Genomic DNA, 19,590 nt, shown 5'->3' with positions numbered 1-19,590 from the left:
GGATCTCACTCCCCAACTTCAAGCTCTACTACAAAGCCACAATAATCAAGACAATTTGGTACTGGCACAAGAACAGAGCCACAGACCAATGGAACAGAATAGAGACTCCAAACATTAACCCAAACATATATGGTCAACCATTATTCGATAAAGGGGCCATGGACATACAATGGGGAAATGACAGTCTCTTCAACAGATGGTGCTTGCAAAACTGGACAGCTACATGTAAGAGAATGAAACTGGATCTCGGTCTAACCCCATACACAAAAATAAATTTGAAATGGATCAAAGTCCTGAATGTAAGTCATGAAACCATAAAACTCTTAGAAAAAAACATAGGCAAAAATCCCTTAGACATAAACATGAGTGACCTCTTCTTGAACATATCTCCCCGGGCAAGGGAAACAAAAGCAAAAATGAACAAATGGGACTATATCAAGCTGAAAAGCTTCTGTACAGCAAAGGACACCATCAATAGAACAAAAAGGTATCCTACAGTATGGGAGAACATATTCGTAAATGACAGATCCGATAAAGGGTTGACATCCAAAATATATACAGAGCTCACACACCTCAACAAACAAAAAGCAAATAATCCAATTAAAAAATGGGCAGAAGAGCTGAATAGACAGTTCTCTAAAGAAGAAATTCAGATGGCCAACAAACACATGAAAAGATGCTCCACATCGCTTGTCATCAGAGAAATGCAAATTAAAACCACAGTGAGATATCATCTCACACCAGTAAGGATGGCTACCATCCAAAAGACAAACAACAACAAATGTTGGCGAGGTTGTGGAGAAAGGGGAACCCTCCTACACTGCTGGTGGGACTGTAAAGTAGTTCAACCATTGTGGAAAGCAGTATGGAGGTTCCTCAAAATGCTCAAAATAGAAATACCATTTGACCCAGGAATTCCACTTCTAGGAATTTACCCCAAGAATGCAGCACTCCAGTTTGAAAAAGACAGATGTACTCCTATGTTTATCACTGCACTATTTACAATAGCCAATATATGGAAGCAACCTAAATGTCCATCAGTAGATGAATGGATAAAGAAGAAGTGGTACATATACACAATGGAATATTACTCAGCCATAAGAAAAAAACAAATCCTACCATTCACAGCAACATGGATGGAGCTAGAGGGTATTATGCTCAGTGAAATAAGCCAGGCAGAGAAAGACAAGTACCAAATGATTTCACTCATATGTGGAGTATAAGAACAAAAGAAAACTGAAGGAACATAACAGCAGCAGAAGCACAGAACCCAAGAATGGACTAATAGCTACCAAAGGGAAAGGGACTGGGGAGGACGGGTGGGAAGAGAGGGATAAGGGTGGGAAAAAAAGAAAGGGGGCATTACGCTTAGCATGTATAGTGTGGGGTGGGCACGGGGAGGGCTGTGCAACACAGAGAAGACAGGTAGTGATTTATAGCATCTTAGTATGTTGATGGACAGTGACTGAACGGGGATGTGGGGGGGACTTGGTGAAAGGGGGAGCCTAGTAAACATAATGTCCTTCATGTAGTTGTAGATTAATGATACCAAAATAAAATTTAAAAAAAAAGAAAAAGCAACCACATTCTCCTTAGCTGTCATCTGCCAAGTCTTCCACCTCTCTCAGCCATAAGCAACCGCTAATCTATTCTTTGGCACTATAAATTTGCCTATTCCAAACATTTCATACGAATGGAATACTATGTTGTGTTCTTTGACTGAGCTCTTTCACTTAGCATAATGTTTCTGAGGTTCATCCATGTTGTTGCATGTATCAGTACTTCATTTCTTTGAAGGCCAAATATTTCATAGTACTGATACAACCATATTTTGTTTATCCATTAATCAGCTGATGGACATGTAGATGGTTTCCACATTGTAGCTACAATAAGTAATGCTTCTATGAACATTCACATACAAGGTTTGTGTAAGTATGTTTTCATTTCTCTTAGGTATTTCCTAGGGGTGGAATTGCTGGATCATATGGTAACTCTATTTTTCACCATTTTGAGGAAGTGACTGTTTTCCAAAGTGGCTGCTCCATTTTACATTCCCAACAGGAGTGTATGAAGATTCCGATTTTTCCGCCTCCTCACCAACACTTTTTATTACCTGACTTTTTGATTATAGCCATCATAGTGAGTTTGAAGTGGTATCACATTTTTGTTTTGGTTTGCACTTGCCTAATGATTAATAATGTTAAATATTTATTGGCCATTTATATGTCTTATTTAGAGACATGTCTACTTGTTTGCCCATTTTTTAATTGGGTTGTCTTTTTATTATTGAGTTATAAGAGTTCTATATATCCTAGATATAAACTCCTTATCAGATAATATGATTTGCAAATATTCCTCCCATTCTGTGGGTTATCTTTATACTTTCTTGGTAGGATCCTTTGAAACATAGCTTTCAACTTTGAAAAAGTCTAATTTATCTGTTTCCTACTTTTACTTATACAGCAATCCTTTGCCAAATCTGAGACTATGTAGATTTACCCTTACTTTTTATTCTAAGAGTTTTATGGTTTTAATTCTTACAATTAGGTCTTTGATCTATTTTCAGTTAATCTTTAAAATTTTGCATGTGTCTATCTTTTTGTCCTAGCACCATTTATTGAAAAGACTATTTTACCCACCTTGAATGGCATTGACACCCTTGTCAAAACTCAGTATACTTCTGACACATGGTTTTATTTATGGACTCTCAATTCTATTCCACTAATTTAAAAGTCCATTCTTTTTGCCGGTACCATACTGTTTTGATTATTGTTGCCTTGCAGTAAGTTTTGAAATAGAGAAGAGTGAGTCCTTAAATTTCATTCTTTTTCAAGATGTTTTAGGTATTCTGGGTGCCTTGAAATCTCACATGAATTTTAGGATGAGCTTGACAGTTTCTAGAAAGAGCCAATTGATAGGCATTATGTTGAATCAGATCAATTGGAGGAGCATTGGCATCTTAATATGAAGTTTTAGGATCTATGAACATGGGATATAGTTTCTTTTATTTAGAGAGAGTTCTTTCATACTCAACATTTTATTCTATTCAAGCTTTCAACAGATTGGGGTTTCACACTGGGGAGGGCAATCGGCTTTAATTAGTAAAGCAATTAAACATTAATTTCATCCAGAAATACCCTCACAGAGCCATCCAAAAATAATGTTTAACCAAATATCTAGGCACCTCATTGCGCAGTCAAGCTGACACACAAAATTGACCATCATAGGATACAATTGTTTATAATATTCCTTTATAATTCTTTTTATTTCTCTAAGTTGGTAGTTATATCACCTCTTACCTTACTGATTTTAGGAATTTGAGTCTCCTCAATGTTTTTCTTGCTTAATCAAGCTAAAGGTTTGTCAGTTTTGTTAATCTTCACAGAAACAAGTTTTGTTTTTGTTCATTTTCTATATGGTTTTTCTATAGTCTATTTATACCCACTCTAATATTTATTATTCCCTTCCTTCTGTTTCCTTTGTGTTAATTTCCTCTTATTTTCAAGTACCTTAAGGTGGAAGCTTAAGTTATTAATTTAAGATATTTTTTCTATTATAATATTTTTGCTTATAACTATAAACTTCCTTTGAGTATTACATTAGCTGAATCCCATATATTTCAGTATGTTGTATTTTTATTGTCATTCATCTTGAGTTATTTTATTTCCCTTATGATTTGTTATTTGACCCGTAGGTTACTTAGAAATGTGTTGTTCAATATCAACATATTTGTGAATTTCCCAGATTTCCTTTTGTATTGATTTCTAATTTAATTCCATTGTGCTTAGAGGACATGGTTTTTATAATTTCAATCCTTTTAAATCTAGTGAGTCTTGTTTTATGGCCCAGTATATGATCTGTCCTGGAAAACGCCCAATAAGCCCAATGTGCACTTGAGAAGAGTGTGCATTCTCCTTCTGTTGTGTGGGGTATACTATAGATATCTGCTAGGTCTAGTTTGTCTTATTCAAATGTTCTATTTCCCTCTTGATCTTCTTTCTCCTTTTTCTGTTCATTATTGAAAGTGGGGTATAATATAATAATTTTTTATTGCTGAATTTTCTTTCTCATTTCATTTCTCTCAGTTGTTGCTTAAAGTATTGTGATGCTTCATTATTAGGTACATGATATGTTTATAATTGCTATATATTCATGAGCCTTTCATTATAAAGTGTTCCTTCTCTCTAGCAAAATCTACTGTTAAGTTCCTCTAGTAGATTTTTCATTTCAGTTATTGTACTTCTCAGCTCCAAAATTTATGTTTTTTAATAATTCATTGTTTAATAAGACAGTGTTATACTTTTAATTCTTTAGACATAGTTCCCTTCTGTTCAGTTAACATTTATGATAGCTGACAAAGTATTTGTCTTGAAGTCCAATTCTGTGGCTTCCTTTGGGACATTTCCTATTGACTGTTTTTTTATCCTGTATATGGGCCATGCTATCCTGTCCTGTCTGGAAGTTTTGTTGAAAACTGGACATTTCAAATAATATGTGTTGCTGTTGTTGCTGCTGCTGTTTATTTAATGAATTTCCTGGATTAATTCTGTAAAGTCTGTATTCTGTGTTTTTGTGACCACTAAGGTCTTTGTGATCAATGATAGAACAGAGATTTCTTTAAATGCCTTGACCTAAAAATTCTCCCAGCTTTTGCCAAAGGGCTCTACATGTGTTGGGGCAAAGCTTCAATGCCCTGGCACGCAGTTAACAATTATGCCTTGACCTTCATTTCCCAATTGTGCAAAGCCTCATGGTCAGCTTTACATGAAAGAGCAGGCCCTTCTCAGGTCTTTTCTTGACACACACACAGCACTGCATATGTGCATCACCTTTTAGATTCCAAGGAAAATTTTAGAGCTCTTCAAAGGCTTCTCTGGACATCTCATTTCCCAATATTTTCCTTTTAAGATTTTGTCCAGCCCCTTGTTTTGCCCCAACTGCCTCAGAAAACTATATGGTGTTAAAGAATTGCAGCTGATTTCTTTTGACAGCCTGGGGATAGGGTTTTCCTCACTGAGAAAGCTCTGAAGTAAGGTCAAAAAAGACAGACCCTGAGAATGGAGCTTTTCCAGAGATTTTCCAAACAGGTCAAATAGTAACAATTCCTTGGGGGTGGGCCTTTGGAAAGCCCCAACCCCACTGTGTCATTTTCAGTGGCTCCTAGGCTGCTGATTTTTTTGGTTAATGTGTTTCTGAGCTTGCAGGCTTTCAGGGCTACCACGGGACTAGAGAAAACAAAATGTTCTCTGTTCCTATCAAGATTTAGCTGTTTTTCTAGAATAACTGCTTCTCAAAGTGCTGTAAGCCTTTGATTAATTTCCAGAGCTCTGAAAATGTCCCTTTTAACAATTCTGTTTTGCCAGTGTTCTCACTGATTTTTATGGAGGATCATATTTTCAGAGGTCCTTATACCACCATTGCAGAAGTGCTTCTTCCGTGCTGAGTATTTTCATATTCCTATAAATAGTCTTCAGCTTTGTTAGGGACACAGATAGATCACATGGACAGTGACCCTTTCTACTTTGGCTTTTAAATTTATTAAATGGGACCAGAGAACTGTTTAGTCTAGGGCTAATTATTTCTCATTACCAAGCAAAACTTTCTCCCCAGTGCCCCAAAATGTATAAAGGTTTCCAGTCTGGCTAGTAGCAATAGGATCTCTTCCCCTTTCTGTATGAATACCAGGTCATGTTCCCTCTAACCCTTCTGATGGTTCGTTATTGCCTTGGATTGTCCTCTCATCCACATGCACTGAAAAGTGTTCTTAATACCTATGGGAGACCCTATGTGGATACCTAAAGTTACCTCTCTGTGGAAATCTCTCTTGTCCAATATTCTATCCTGTGTGTCTAACTGCCTTGGTTTCCCTGGACTCTCAGGACTCTCTACTCATCACACCAACCCCTGTCTCAGTGCCCTTTCCCTGTACCAGGGCCTGGAAACTCTTTCAAGGCACTAATCTGGGGCAATTGCAGGATTCTCCTCACTTGTTCCCCATCTCTCAGAAATAACTGTCCTTCATTGGCTGATGTCCAGTGTGTGGAACACCGTTGTGTCCTATGTTTAGTCTCCTCCTTTGGTTGTCTCAAGCATGACATCAAATTCAGTCCCTTTTCTTCCATTTTGGCCAGAAGCAGAAGTCCCTATGTGACATACTTTTAAGTTTAATCTGCATTATTAATATTTTCTCTATCATTTTTTTCAGTTCTTTTAAGTATAATTGCCTTGCCCTCATCTCTTTAAGTTTAGGCCATGAACAAAACAATAAATCCTGCCCTGATTTATAGCATTTTGCCAATTTGTATGTTGTAAATACTACCATAATGGCCAATTTCAAGCTACTAATGTGTAATATTTTCACTAGAGACACGAGAGTTGTAAATAACCTCAAGAGCATAGATTACAGTAAAATGTTGTAAAATAATTAAGAAGTGATGAGTTTTAAGTACTGCTTTGTTTTTAACATGATTTATTTAATTGTAAGCTGATGTAGTTTAATTTTTATAATACTTATGTTTAAAAACCACCTTACAAAATTCCTGGAAATTTAACAATTGGCTCTTGTTTGATAGTATGAGCCATTTACAGCACACTGCTTCCCTATCTCTGAGATTAGAATCACTTTGGAAGCATCACTGTAAACCCATGTGCAAGGAGATTTCATCTACCTACGGACATGTATGCATGCTCCCCACTCACCAAGGGTGTTAGGCCATCCCAACAAATACACAAAGCAAGCATTTGACCACCTTTTCCTCCTCAGAGTACAAATAGCTATCCTCAAAATTCCACCATTAAAAATTCATTACTATAGATTTTGAAGTTTTTTTGATTTTTAAAAGTCCCCTTTTAAAATGGCAAGGTATTTCCTGTGAGTAGTAATACCTCAAGCCTTTTAATCAGCTAACACCCTTATGGATACTTGGCAGAGTAAAAAGTCCTATGTCACTGGCACATAGGCTCTGTCCTTGGCACAGGAAGTGGGGGTGAATGTGGGAGGGCAATAAAAAAGAAAAAGTAAATATATGCCCCCAAACTGCCCTTTTCATAGTCTTCCATAAGGTTGGCTCCAGGGTGTCCACATGTGGGACTGAGTTTTTAAATACTAAGAGAATAGCTGGTACCTTCTTCTATGTTGGCCTGATAACTCACTAGCAGGGAACACTGTATGAGCTGCTGACCATTCTGTCTTGCCCATCCCCTCAAGAACATTCTTATATCAGAGAAAAACTTGGAAAAAGATAAAGATAACAAGATCATCCATAAACTTTAGATGTTTAATATACCCTTATAAAATAAAGTAAAATACTCCTGTAACATAGCCACACCAAAAACATAAGAAAATGAGGAATGTTCAGCAATTTGTACAAGTAGAGAAAAGGATACTAAAATGAGAAACCAGAGAAGCTGAGGAAGAATCTGCTATAGGAAATGGGCTTTGTCATGAAATTGCCATTTTTTGCCTGAGGTCAAAATAATATTTTTGCTCAGAATTAGAAAACAAAATTATAAATGGGTGATATATATAAAGCCCATCAATAAATATGTAGACTCTGCAACCTTTTTAACTCCTTTGAGGAAGAAGTGTGAGAAAAGCCATATCAGTCCCATCTAACCATAAATCAGAAATTCCTGTACAAGTCTGTTAGGCCCATCCACCAAGGAGGCAGGACAAATTCCCAGTGGGCTTCACTGAGTTTCCAGGAGCAGAGCACTACTGAATATCACCCCCAAGTCACCTAGTAAAGCCCCTCACCTCCTCCTAATCCCAGATCCAGGGCAACCTCTCAGTACCTACCATGAGTGGAATCTATTAATTTAGATTTATCACTCCAGAAAGAAATAGGTGACATCAATCTGTCCCCATCAGCACAGCTATGGGAATGTGAATGATCCCTCTTTCAGATTTTCATATTTTTTTAAGGTAAGAAATCTAAAGTGGATATCTTAGTCAGCTTGACCTGCCAGAACAGACCACCACAGACTGGGTGACTTAAGCAACAGAAATTTAGTTCTCACACTTCTGGAGATGGGGAAGTCCAAGATCAAGGTGCTGGCTGATTTGGTTTCTGGCAAGAGCTCTCTTGTCGGACTGAAGGTAACACCTTTCCACTGGGTCCTGACACGGTGGAGAGAGCAAATGAGCTCCCTTGTGTGTTTTATTTGAGTTCTAATCCTATCAGGACCCTACCCTCATGACTTCATTTAGCCTTAATTACCCCCTTACTCCAAATATAGTCACACCACAGGTTAGGGCTTCAACATATGAATTTGGGGGACATAATTCACTCCATAGTACTCAGGAAGGTTTCTGCCACTTAAAAGGATTGTAAGCATGATCCAACTTGGTAAATGGCCAAGGAAAGAATCCTCTCTGGAGCACAACTGAAACATGGTGGTGCTGCCCTCAAATACAAGGTGAGGTACAGCCTGGGATGGCTGCACAGGTAATTCACACAAAGATTTTTGCTTCAGTCAATGTATTTCCTAGAGTATTCTTTCACCTCTCTACACTGAATGGGCCAACAAGTGGGAAAGCCCAGAACATGGAGTCAGAAGACTTGGGTTATAATCCTGACATGGCCATTTATAAGTCCTTAGGTCTTAGAGTAAATTATTAATTATTAAAAAAATTATCAATTTCTTTGATTCTGAAAATATTAATCTATTTTAAAAAGTAAATGATAATCGCTCTGTGAGGTAGGCAAGAGTAAGTGAAATAATTGAATGAGATGATGTATGTAAAAGAAATTGGTAATCATAAAGCTCCAGATAAATACCAGGGACCATTAAACTAAAGAGAGAACTTAAAAGCCTCCTGACTTCTGACTCCAGAGACACATTTCATCTGGAAGAGACAATGGCAAAGGGGGCCTTTTTAATTAGAACACTAGTATCCTAAGACACCAGTATTTGAGGATAGCTAAAAGTCTTACACGGCACAGTAAATTATAAACATAACTGACAGAACCGCTTACTATAAGTACTAGTACAAGATGACTAATGATATAAATAACATGAAAAAATGTCCTGATCAACTGGTATTCATCAAATTATGTCCACAAATCACTAGTGTTCCTCAGGTTGCACCGAGGCGGTCTGCCACCAAAATCAATCTGTGGCAGTCATTTCTTGATCTGCAGAAACAATTTTAGTTCATGGGGAGAACTTTCTCCATTTCAGGTTTTTCAGTCACAAATTCCTCTTAAATCCCTTAGTTACTGCTGGCAGACAGCAGAACAAGTGAACCTGCAGCAAAAGAACACCTCAGAAAAGCATATCAGGTGTCACTGGTGGCTTGCTTTTATTCATCCGTGGTCACATAGTTGTGTCTGTACTTTAAACTGCTATTAAAAATTCCCTGTAGTCATATGATAATATGAAACATACTGTCTCAATCCCTTCTGTAAGAGCCATTTGCCCACAAGGGAAACTGGTGGGAGAAAGGACAGACAATGAAAGACAAGTCAATTGTAACCTGAAGCAATCTTGGAGGTAGAAAATTCTGGAAGGCAGCCAAAGTTTACAGCAAAGAAAACCACAATTCACATCAGCATTTAATCCAGAGATGAGGCTGTAGACAGGATGGGTAGCTTGGAGAACAGGCAGCATGATGAGATGGGGCTTGAGTTGAGTCAGGAGATGAAAGATTTGCTGAGCAGAGATTTTATGTGTTAGTATGCCCCTCTGTTTACATGGTGCTCAGTGCATATTGAGGTAATGATGCAATGCTTAAAGAAGTTGGATTAAATTTATAGCAATATTTTATAGGGTCCACAGAGTAGCCTGACTTCCAGGTGATCTGCTGTGCAGATTTCAGAAGCACTGAGTTTAAGCTGTGGATGACAGTCATAGGGGATCATTAGTAGGGAATCAAGATACTCTGGCAATAGTCACAATTCTTGGAAGGGGCACAATAGAGGAAAACCCTCTCTTCGAATCACATACTCTTCGGAGTCTCTATTGAAGAAAAGATCTTGGGTTGGCTTACCTTATGATGGAAATCACAATGACTCATTAGGTTGGCTCTGAGCAGTATGACTGCTATTTCTGGAAATTAGCACTCAAGAGGCTATAGGTATAGAGCTCAGAAAATCAGAGCAACCCCATTTTGGGGTCCTGTTCTCTTCTACCTTAGGAGTACAGGCATATGATACTGAACTGACTCTAGGGTCAAACTGAAAGTTGATTCAATCTGTATTATCTGTTTATTTCAGCTGTAAAAACAGCCCAAACCAGTAATTAAGTCTCAAACTTCATTTCCTTTAGCTTGAGTCATCCTGTTTGCCTATCTTTAGGGAGTAAACACATGACTGATTAGTGTGTCCCTACTTGGTGCTGTATCTAACCAAGTGGTGTTTAAGTATCATAAATGTTGCTAATACTATGCACAGTGCATTATTTATGTAACTAGTTGATTTTAAGGCTGGCATTGTTCTTAGCTTTCGCCTTCTTATGTCCCTCATTCCACAGACAAGGAAACATAGAGAAGAGGTAATGTGACTTGCTCAAGTTCGTATTTCAAATCAGTGAAAGAGCTGAGACTAGAATCCAGGTCTCCTAATTCCCAGGACACTATTCTTTAAACCCCACTATTTTACACATAGAGGTATGTACCATTATTTCCAGGTAAATGCCCTGATACATTTTCATCTTTTGTTTTGAAACTGTACTGTTGTAACATTTCAAGTCCTAACCTTGTATGTTGGGGCAGACAGGGTGGTGGAGAACCAACCAGCTTTGCAGGAAATATATCCTCATGCAAAAGTAAAACCCCTCTGTAACAACAAGGGTGACCTGGTTTTAGAGATCCCAATATACAAGACAAGAAAGTTACAAAGCAGTCACACTGAAGGAGATTATACTATAAGGGAATACTCAGCAGAATTTCTTGAATGCATTTAAAGCATTTAAAATCATCACTTGGCAGAACCCTCTGGGACAGAGAAACAGAGTTAAAATGTTAAAGCCACTGCCAGATGACAACCAAGAAGAAGGCAAAATAAGCATCTTTGCAGTAAAATGGAACTCATGAAGAAATAGAAATCTGTCTGGCAGAAACTCAGTTTTAGCCCAAAAATATCCAAGCCCTGCTAACCAGCCTAGTGAAGAGCCTTCTCAGTTACACAGAGAGCAGCAGTCCCACTCTTCTATCACTCAGACTTCAACTTGGATATCATATTGAGGTTCTCAATACTTCACCCACTATAGTTTAACAATTACCAAGTCCTGTTTTTCCTTCCTTCAAAATAACTAAAATTCTTCTCTTCTCCATTCTGACTGCTAGCATTCTAGATGGGACTACATTATCTTATGGAAAAAGTCCCATTCTCCCCTACTCTAATTTACCATTTACACAGCCATAGGAGTCACCTTATGACATGCAGCTTTCTTGATTACATTCTGTTTAAATCTAGAATGACTTCCCAATGCCTGTAAGCTCAAGGCCTAGCTTCTCAGCCAGATGTTCAATATCCACAAAGAAACAGGCCCAGATTCCCTACTCCTCCATACTTCCTTCTCTTCTCAAACACTGTGATATCCAAGACAGTGCCGATCGCCAGTCCTACACTGGCCTTCATGCTCAGCCATTATGATCCAACTCAAGTTTCTCTCTTCCACATGCCTTTCTTAACCACCTCTTGATAACTGCAGCTAATCTTGATCTTTACCATTTTAATGAGTGCCAGCTTTACTCAAGGCACTGATCTCCTCACTTGTTTAGAAATGGAAGAAACTAACAGGTAAAACTTAAGACCTCTTTGATTTAGTCTTGCTTTGAAACAGACAGATGGACAAATGTTCAGACAGCTTCGATGTCTGTTAGTATGGCTAACTTAAAGGGTTCCCCAACCTTTCTTCCTCTCAAGATGAAATGGACTTCATTTACTACACAATACCCATTTGTTAGAGAATCTTATAGTATGTGAGAAGGAAGGGACTTTAGATCATTGATTATACACTGTACATGAGAAAACAGAGGTACATGTCTGTTTCCTGGGCTTTCTGATTTCTTTCCCTTTAGAAAGCAATGGCTGGTAAATTAATAATACAATTTTAGAAAGAAGTTCAGCAGTATGTATCTTGAAAAATGCTCATGTTTTTTCACCCAGTAATTTGACTTCTGGGAAGCTATACTGAATGAATATCCCTAAATATATATAAAAATCTTTATGTACAAAAATACTGATCACAGCTTTATTTATAAAACTGGAGCTAAGTAGAAGAACCCTAAATATCCCCAAACTGGATACTAGTTAAGTACGTTATTGTATATGCCATCTGACCCACTGAAATATTCTGTAGACCTTTCATATGGTATCTTAACATATGATAGTAAGAAACATACTGTCTCAATCTCACCTAGCAGAGCCATGTCCTCACATAGAAAATTGGTGGCAGGAGGGGCAGGAGATTCCAAGTGTTATTACACATAATAATGTGTGGGAAATTGTTAGCAAATATTAAGTGAAGAAAACTGGATAGAAAACTATATACAAGATAAATTCATTTGAAAATGCAGGGTAGGGGAGAGATTGCAAAGATTTCTTTAAGTTAACTCACATTGTTTAGATTTTTTAAATGAAAATTCATGATTTGCTAGTTTAAGTAAATTTTTTGTAATTTTTATTTTAAAATAATTTCAGACACATAGAAAAGTTGTAAGAACAGTACAAGGAACTCCTATGTACAATTCACCCAGATTCCCCAATTGTTAACTTAAAAAACCTTTTAAAGATGTCCATCTGCCCTGAGGACCAGAAGAGACACTTCTCCAAAGAAGAAATTCAGATGGCCAACAAGCACATGAAAGGATGCCCCACATTGCTAATCATCAAGGAAATGCAAACCAAAACCACAATGAATACCACCTCACACCAGTTAGGATGACCACTCTCCAAATGACAGGAAACAGCAAATGCTGTTGAGGATGAGGAGAAAGGGGAACCCTCCTACACTGTTGGTGGGAATGTAAATTAGTTCAACCATTGTGGAAAGCAATATGGAGGCTCTTCAAAAAACTAAATATAGAAATACCACCATTAGACCCAGGAATTCCACTCCTAAGAATTTACCTGAAGAAATCAAGATCCCTGATTCAAAAAGACATATACAATCCTTTGTTTATCACTGCACTATTTTTAATAGCCAAGATATGGAAGCAACCTAAGTGTCCATCAACAGATGAATGGATAAAGAAAAAGTGCTATGTATATATAAGGGAATATTATTCAGCCATAAAAAGAAAGGGAATCCTGCCATTTGCAACAACATGGATGGATCTAGAGGGTATTATGCTCAGTGAAATAGCCAAACAAAGAGAGACAAATACCAAGTGATTTCACTCATTTGTGAAGTATAAAAACAAAGCAAAACAGAAGGAATAGAAGAGCAGTGGACTCATAGACACCGAGAAGGGACTAGTGGTTACCAAAGGAAAGGGGTTAAGGAGGGTGTTTGGGGAAGGACAAGGCAATTAAGGGGTGCTATAATTTGCAATCACAATATAGAAAGGTCATGGGGATGGTATTACATGACAGAGAAGACAATTAATGACTCTATAAGATCTTACTACCACAAAAGACCCCGAATAGCTAAAGCAATCCTGAGAAGGAAGAATAAAGTTGCTCCCCAACTTCAAGCTCTACTACAAAGCCACAGTAATCAAGACAATTTGGTACTGGCACAAGAACAGAACCATAGACCAATGGAACAGACTAGACAGCCCAGATATAAACTCAACCATATATAGTCAATTAATATATGACAAAGGAGCCATGGACATACAATGGGTAAATGACAGCCTCTTCAACAACTGGTGTTGGCAAAACTGGACAGCTACATGCAAGACAATGAAACTGGATTATTGTTTAACCCCATATGCAAAAGTAAACTCGAAATAGGTCAAAGACCTGAATATAAGTCATGAAACCATAAAACTCTTAGAAGACAACATAGGCAAAAATCTCCTGAATATAAACATGAGTAACTTCTTCCTGAACGCATCTCCTCAAGCAAGGGAAACAAAAGCAAAAATGAACACATGGGACTACATCAAACTAAAAAGCTTCTGTATGCAAAGAACACCATCAACAGAACAAAAAGGCATCCTACAATGTGGGGGAATACATTTGTAAATGACATATCCTTCAAGAGGGTAACATCCAAACTATATAAAGAACTCACATGCCTCAACACCCAAAAGTCAAATAATCCGATTAAAAAATGGGCAGAAAATATGAACAGCCAATGCTCCAAAGAAGAAATTCAGATGGCAAACAGACACATGAGAAGATGCTCCACATCACTAATCATCAGGGAAATGCAAATTAGAACCACAATGAGCTATCACCTCACACCAGTTAGGATGGCCAGCATCGAAAAGACTAAGAACAACAAACGCTGGCAAAGATGTGGAGAAAGGGGAACCCTCCTACACTGCTGGTGGGAATGTAAGCTAGTTCAACCATTGTGGAAAGCAATATGGAGGATCCTCAAAAATCTAAAAATAGAAGTACCATTTGACCTGGGAATCCCACTCCTTGGAATATAACCAAAGAATACAAGTTCTCAGATTCAAAAAGACATATGCATCCCTGTGTTTATTTACAATAGCCAAGATATGGAAGCAACCTAAGTGTCCATCAGTAGATGAATGGATAAAGAAGAGGTGGCCCATATACACAATGGAATACTATTCAGCCATAAGAAAGAAACAAATCCTACCATTTGCAAGAGCATGGACTGAGCTGGAGGATATTATGCTCAGTGAAATAAGCCAGGCAGAGAAAGACAAGCGCCAAATGATTTCCCTCATTTGTGGAGTATAACAATGAAGCAAAACTGAAGGAACAAAACAGCAACAGACTCACAGACTCCATGAAGGGACTAGTGGTTACCAAGTGGGAGGGGTGTGTGAGGGTGGGTCGGGAGGGAGGGAGATGGGGCTTGACGGGTATTATGTTTAGTACACATGGTATGGGGGTTCACGGGGAAGACAGTGTAGACAGAGAAGGCAAATAGTGAATCTGTGTCATCTTACTACACTGATGGACAGTGACTGCAATGGGGTATGGATGGGGACTTGATAATATGGGTAAATGTAGTAACCACATTGTTTTTTCATGTGAAACCTTCATAAGAGTGTATATCAATAATACCTTCATAAAAAAAAGATCTTACTATGTGATAAACAGTAACCCCACTGGAGGGGGTGAGGACTTAATAATATGGGTGAATGTTGAACCACTATATTGTGCATTTGAAAACATCACAAGATTGTACATCAATGATACTTTAATTAAAAAATTACTTATCAAAAAAAGTCCCTCTGCAATGAGTATTTGGCCAATAAGCTCCTATGTGAACTTTAGATTCCAAAATGAAGGGGTAACAGAAAGGAGAAACTCATTTCTCATACCCTGTGGGATCTGAGATAAAAGCCAGCCCCAAGACTAATAATCAGATGCAAGACTTTTAACCAATTACACTGCCTATTATTTGCCAAGATTAGTGTCATCCCATTCTATCTTTCCTTTGACTAGTTCAAGGAACATCATGCAGACAAAGTGATAATGAGTGTTGAGCAACAGATTTAAACTCCCCCATGCAGCTGAGGTACTTGAGGGAGACAAATACATATTTTTCACTCATGTCTTCACTCTAGTGAAAATGAAAAGCATTGATTCAATCCAGCTGCCAACAGTTCTACATAAATCTCGTGGTCATCAAAGACAAGTGAATAGAGAGTTGAAGACCTTACAAAAATAAAAACATCAGATGTGTATAGCCATGAAAATGCATTATGCAAATTAAGCACTCACATTTTAACATAGATGCTATATATTTCTATTCTGAATGTGAAAGAGACCTCTGTATTATAGACATTTTAGAGGTAAAAGAGACATTGAAATCATCTAGCACTGTCCAATAGAACTTTCTGCAATGATGAAAATGCTGTATACCTGTTCTGTCCAATGTGGTATCCATTAGTCACCTGTGGTTATTAAGTGCTTGAAATGTGAACTGGTGCACCTGTAGAATTGAATTTTCTATTTTATTCCATTTTAATTCACTTAAATTTAAATGACCACACATGGCTAGCAGCTACTATAGTGGACAGTGGAGCTCTAGACCCTTTACCACTCTAAGTAGAAATTTCCTTTCCAGTTCCCCTGATCTTTTTGCCCTCTTTCTGATTATCACATCCACTCCTCTCAGCTCCAGTTACTACTTATAGTGATGGTGCTCAATCTTGGGTGCATATTGTACTCACTCACTATGCACTCTCATAGTACAAGTAGGTGAAATATCTCTTCAGAAATTGGCTGTTAATTTTATTGAGGATCCCTTGTCTGTGACAAGTCATTTTTCTTGCTGCTTTCAAGATTCACTTTTTGTCTTTTGAGAGTCTGATTATAATGTGTCTCAATGTGAAATCTCTTTGAATTTGGTCTTCTTGGAGTCTGTTGACCTTCTTCGATATATATTCACATATTTAATCAAATTTTGGAAATTTTTGGCCATTATTTCTTCAAATATACTCTCTGCCACTTTCTTTCTCCTCTCCTTCTGGGACTTCCATTATGCATCTGGTAGTACACTTAATACTGTTTCACATACCTCTAAGGTGTTATTCATTTTTCATCATTCTTTTTTACTTTCTGCTCTCCAGATGGGATAGTTTCAACTGATACAGCTTCAGGTTGATTGATTCTTTCTTCTACCTGCTCAAATCTGCTGCTCAGCATTTTGGCAAACACTGTTGGGGAGGCTACTACAACTCTGACAAAATTCCAAGGGGAAGTAAAACAAAAGCAATCCTCTGAGCCGATTCCTCTTTTTCATGCAGCAGTTCAACACATATCTAGTGACCTGTCAAAATACACAATCACAAGTCTTTGAGAACAGAGTCCATATTGCCCCCCTTGGCACCAGTAAGCCACATTAAGAGTGTGAGCTACTGTCCCCCTGGCTATCTCCAAGCTAAGGTGCCAAGGCTGGTAAGCAGTTCAGTAAAAATGCCACAAAACTCTTATTTAGTAGCTCCTTTCTTCATTAAGCACTACTCTGATTTATTGTAAGTTCTTTTTTGATTCCAGAGATCAGAAAAAGTTTATTTTTATGATCTTTGCTAGGTTAATCATTGCATTAGTGGAGAGATGGGTTTTTGGAGTTCCTTATGCTAACACTTTTTATAACATCCTTTTTTCCTTAATCGAATTTTTTGTGGAAAGTTTTCCACATTTATATTTTCATTTAAACTGTATTTTTTTGTCCAGCTCCACATAAAACCTAAATAAGATACTTCTTGTAATTTATATCTTAACTTGGGAAGAAATTATATTGTTATTAGGTTGAGTCTTTCTATTCAGCAACATAGTGTGCTTTGCTGTTTATTCTCTTTGGTCTTGTTTCATCCCCTTCAATATTTTCTTTTACAGAGATCCTGTTCCTTACTCCTGAATAGCTTAAGATATTGTCACTGTTGTGCTTTGTATTTGTTTCAGTTCAGTTTCTGAGTGGTGATGATTACTGTTTTAAACTTTTTAAAGCTATCGATAGTTGTATATTTTCTTGCATTCTGTCACCTTACTAAAGTCTCCTGTTAGTTCTAACAGATGTTTGTAAAGTTTCTCATATGCTTTATGATATAATAAAAGGTATATAAAATGCATGTAGTTAATTTTGTCTCACCTGTTAAATTTGTAATCTTGTCACTTCCTCTTATTAATCAGAACCTTAAAATTGAATAGTAGTGTGGATAGTGGAATCTCTATCTTGTTCTCTATTTTAATGGAATTGGGTCCAGTATTTCACAATTTATTGTGATATTTATTATTGATTTGAAGTAGTCTTTCATGTATAGGTAGTTTACTTCTGTTCTAATTTCATTTAGAGTTTTTTTTTAATGAAAAGGTGCTGAATTAAAGCCAATTATTTTTTCATCTATTTATATAGTCATATTTTCTTTAAGTTGTTGACTTATTGCTGAATTGTATTGAAAGTTTCCTTATATTGAACCGTGCTTGTATTTATTGGATAAATCCCACTTGGCCATAATGTAATATTCTTCAAATTAACTACTCTTTTTAACTTGCTAATATTTTATTTAGATTTTGGGAGATTATTTTTATGGTTGAAATTGGTCTAGGATTTTCATTTTTGTGTATCTTTATCAGGTTTTGATATTAAGATTATGCTAGCTCTGTAGAATTAATTGAAGAGTGTTCTTTTTCTATACTCTGAAATATTTTTAATACCAAGGTAATCATCTGTATTTCTTAAAAGTTCTATATACAGCTGTGACACTACCTGAGCTGAATGACTTTAATTGGTAGATATTTCAAACTATCTTTATGTCCTCTATAATTAGTAATCAGGTCAGTTCTTCTACTTATTTGTGGTTAAATTTTGGTAATTTTCCAGAAAACATTGTCACTTAGGAAGTCTTTGGCTTGTAACAGAATAACATGCCTAAAATTGGGTTAACAAAAAGTGAGTTTTAATCTCACATGACCGGAAATTTAGAGGTTCAGCAGCTTCCAGATTGGTTAATTCAGTGGTTCAAAGATATCATAAAGGACCCAATTTATGCCATCCTCAGAATGTAGGCTGTATCTTTAAGGTTGGTTCTCCTCATAGTCCAAGATTGCTGCCAAAGTTTCTAGTGTCACATGCAAATGATAACATTCAGAGGCAAAAAAGGGAAATATTTCTTTTTTTACATCTTTTAAGGAAAAAAACTTTCTCAGAAGCCCTCCAGTACATCTCATTGGCCAGAATTGCATCAGATGCTCAAATCTGGGTCAATCACTGACCAAAGAAATGGAATTACCAATACAGAGTTAGTCTTAGACTTACTAAGACTCTTTCCTTGAGATAAAGGAGGGACTCCTTGCCTGGAGAGGAGGTTAAACATACGAACAATAGCAGAGCTCAATGACAAAGCATTGCCCCATTTCTAGACCCATCACTATTTCATGTAGTTATTCAATACATATCTATTGAGAGCCTACTGTGTGCCAGGCTCTGGGTATAAAGTAGTAAATATGACAGATAAGGTTCTTGTTATTATGTAGTTTACATTTAATGAAAGAGCTAAATGTTAAAATAATCAACAAAGAAAAATGTGGTCATTTCAAATAGTGATATGTTCTTAAAGAAAATCATGTCAGCATAATGACATAGCAGGTGACATGTGAGGGGATTGCTACATTAGAAAATGTGGTCTTTGAAGGCTTACTGAGGAGGTGTCATTTGATCTGAAACCTACATGATAAAAAGGAAACAGATGATTTAGTGGAAGAGGTTTTTAGGAATGAACCACATATGCAAAGGCCCTAAGATGGCAGATTCTTGAGAGGTTTGAAGAATAGGGAGTCTATGTGCTCTCAAACAAGCCATAGTGTTCTATATACCTACACCTGAATACATACTGTGTCCATTGTCTAGAATGACCATCCCTACATTGCTCTCTAGCAAACTCCTACCAACTTTTGGAGACATAGGCCAAATATTTCCTCTTCAATTACCTCCCCAGGTAGAATTGAACACTTCCTCCTTTGTGTCCCTCTTATATAGTAGAAT

This window comes from Manis javanica, chromosome X (assembly GCF_040802235.1).
Source record: "Manis javanica isolate MJ-LG chromosome X, MJ_LKY, whole genome shotgun sequence".
Taxonomy (NCBI): domain Eukaryota; kingdom Metazoa; phylum Chordata; class Mammalia; order Pholidota; family Manidae; genus Manis; species Manis javanica.
The sequence above is the reverse complement of the archived record's forward strand: the minus strand, read 5'-3'. Positions refer to the sequence as shown.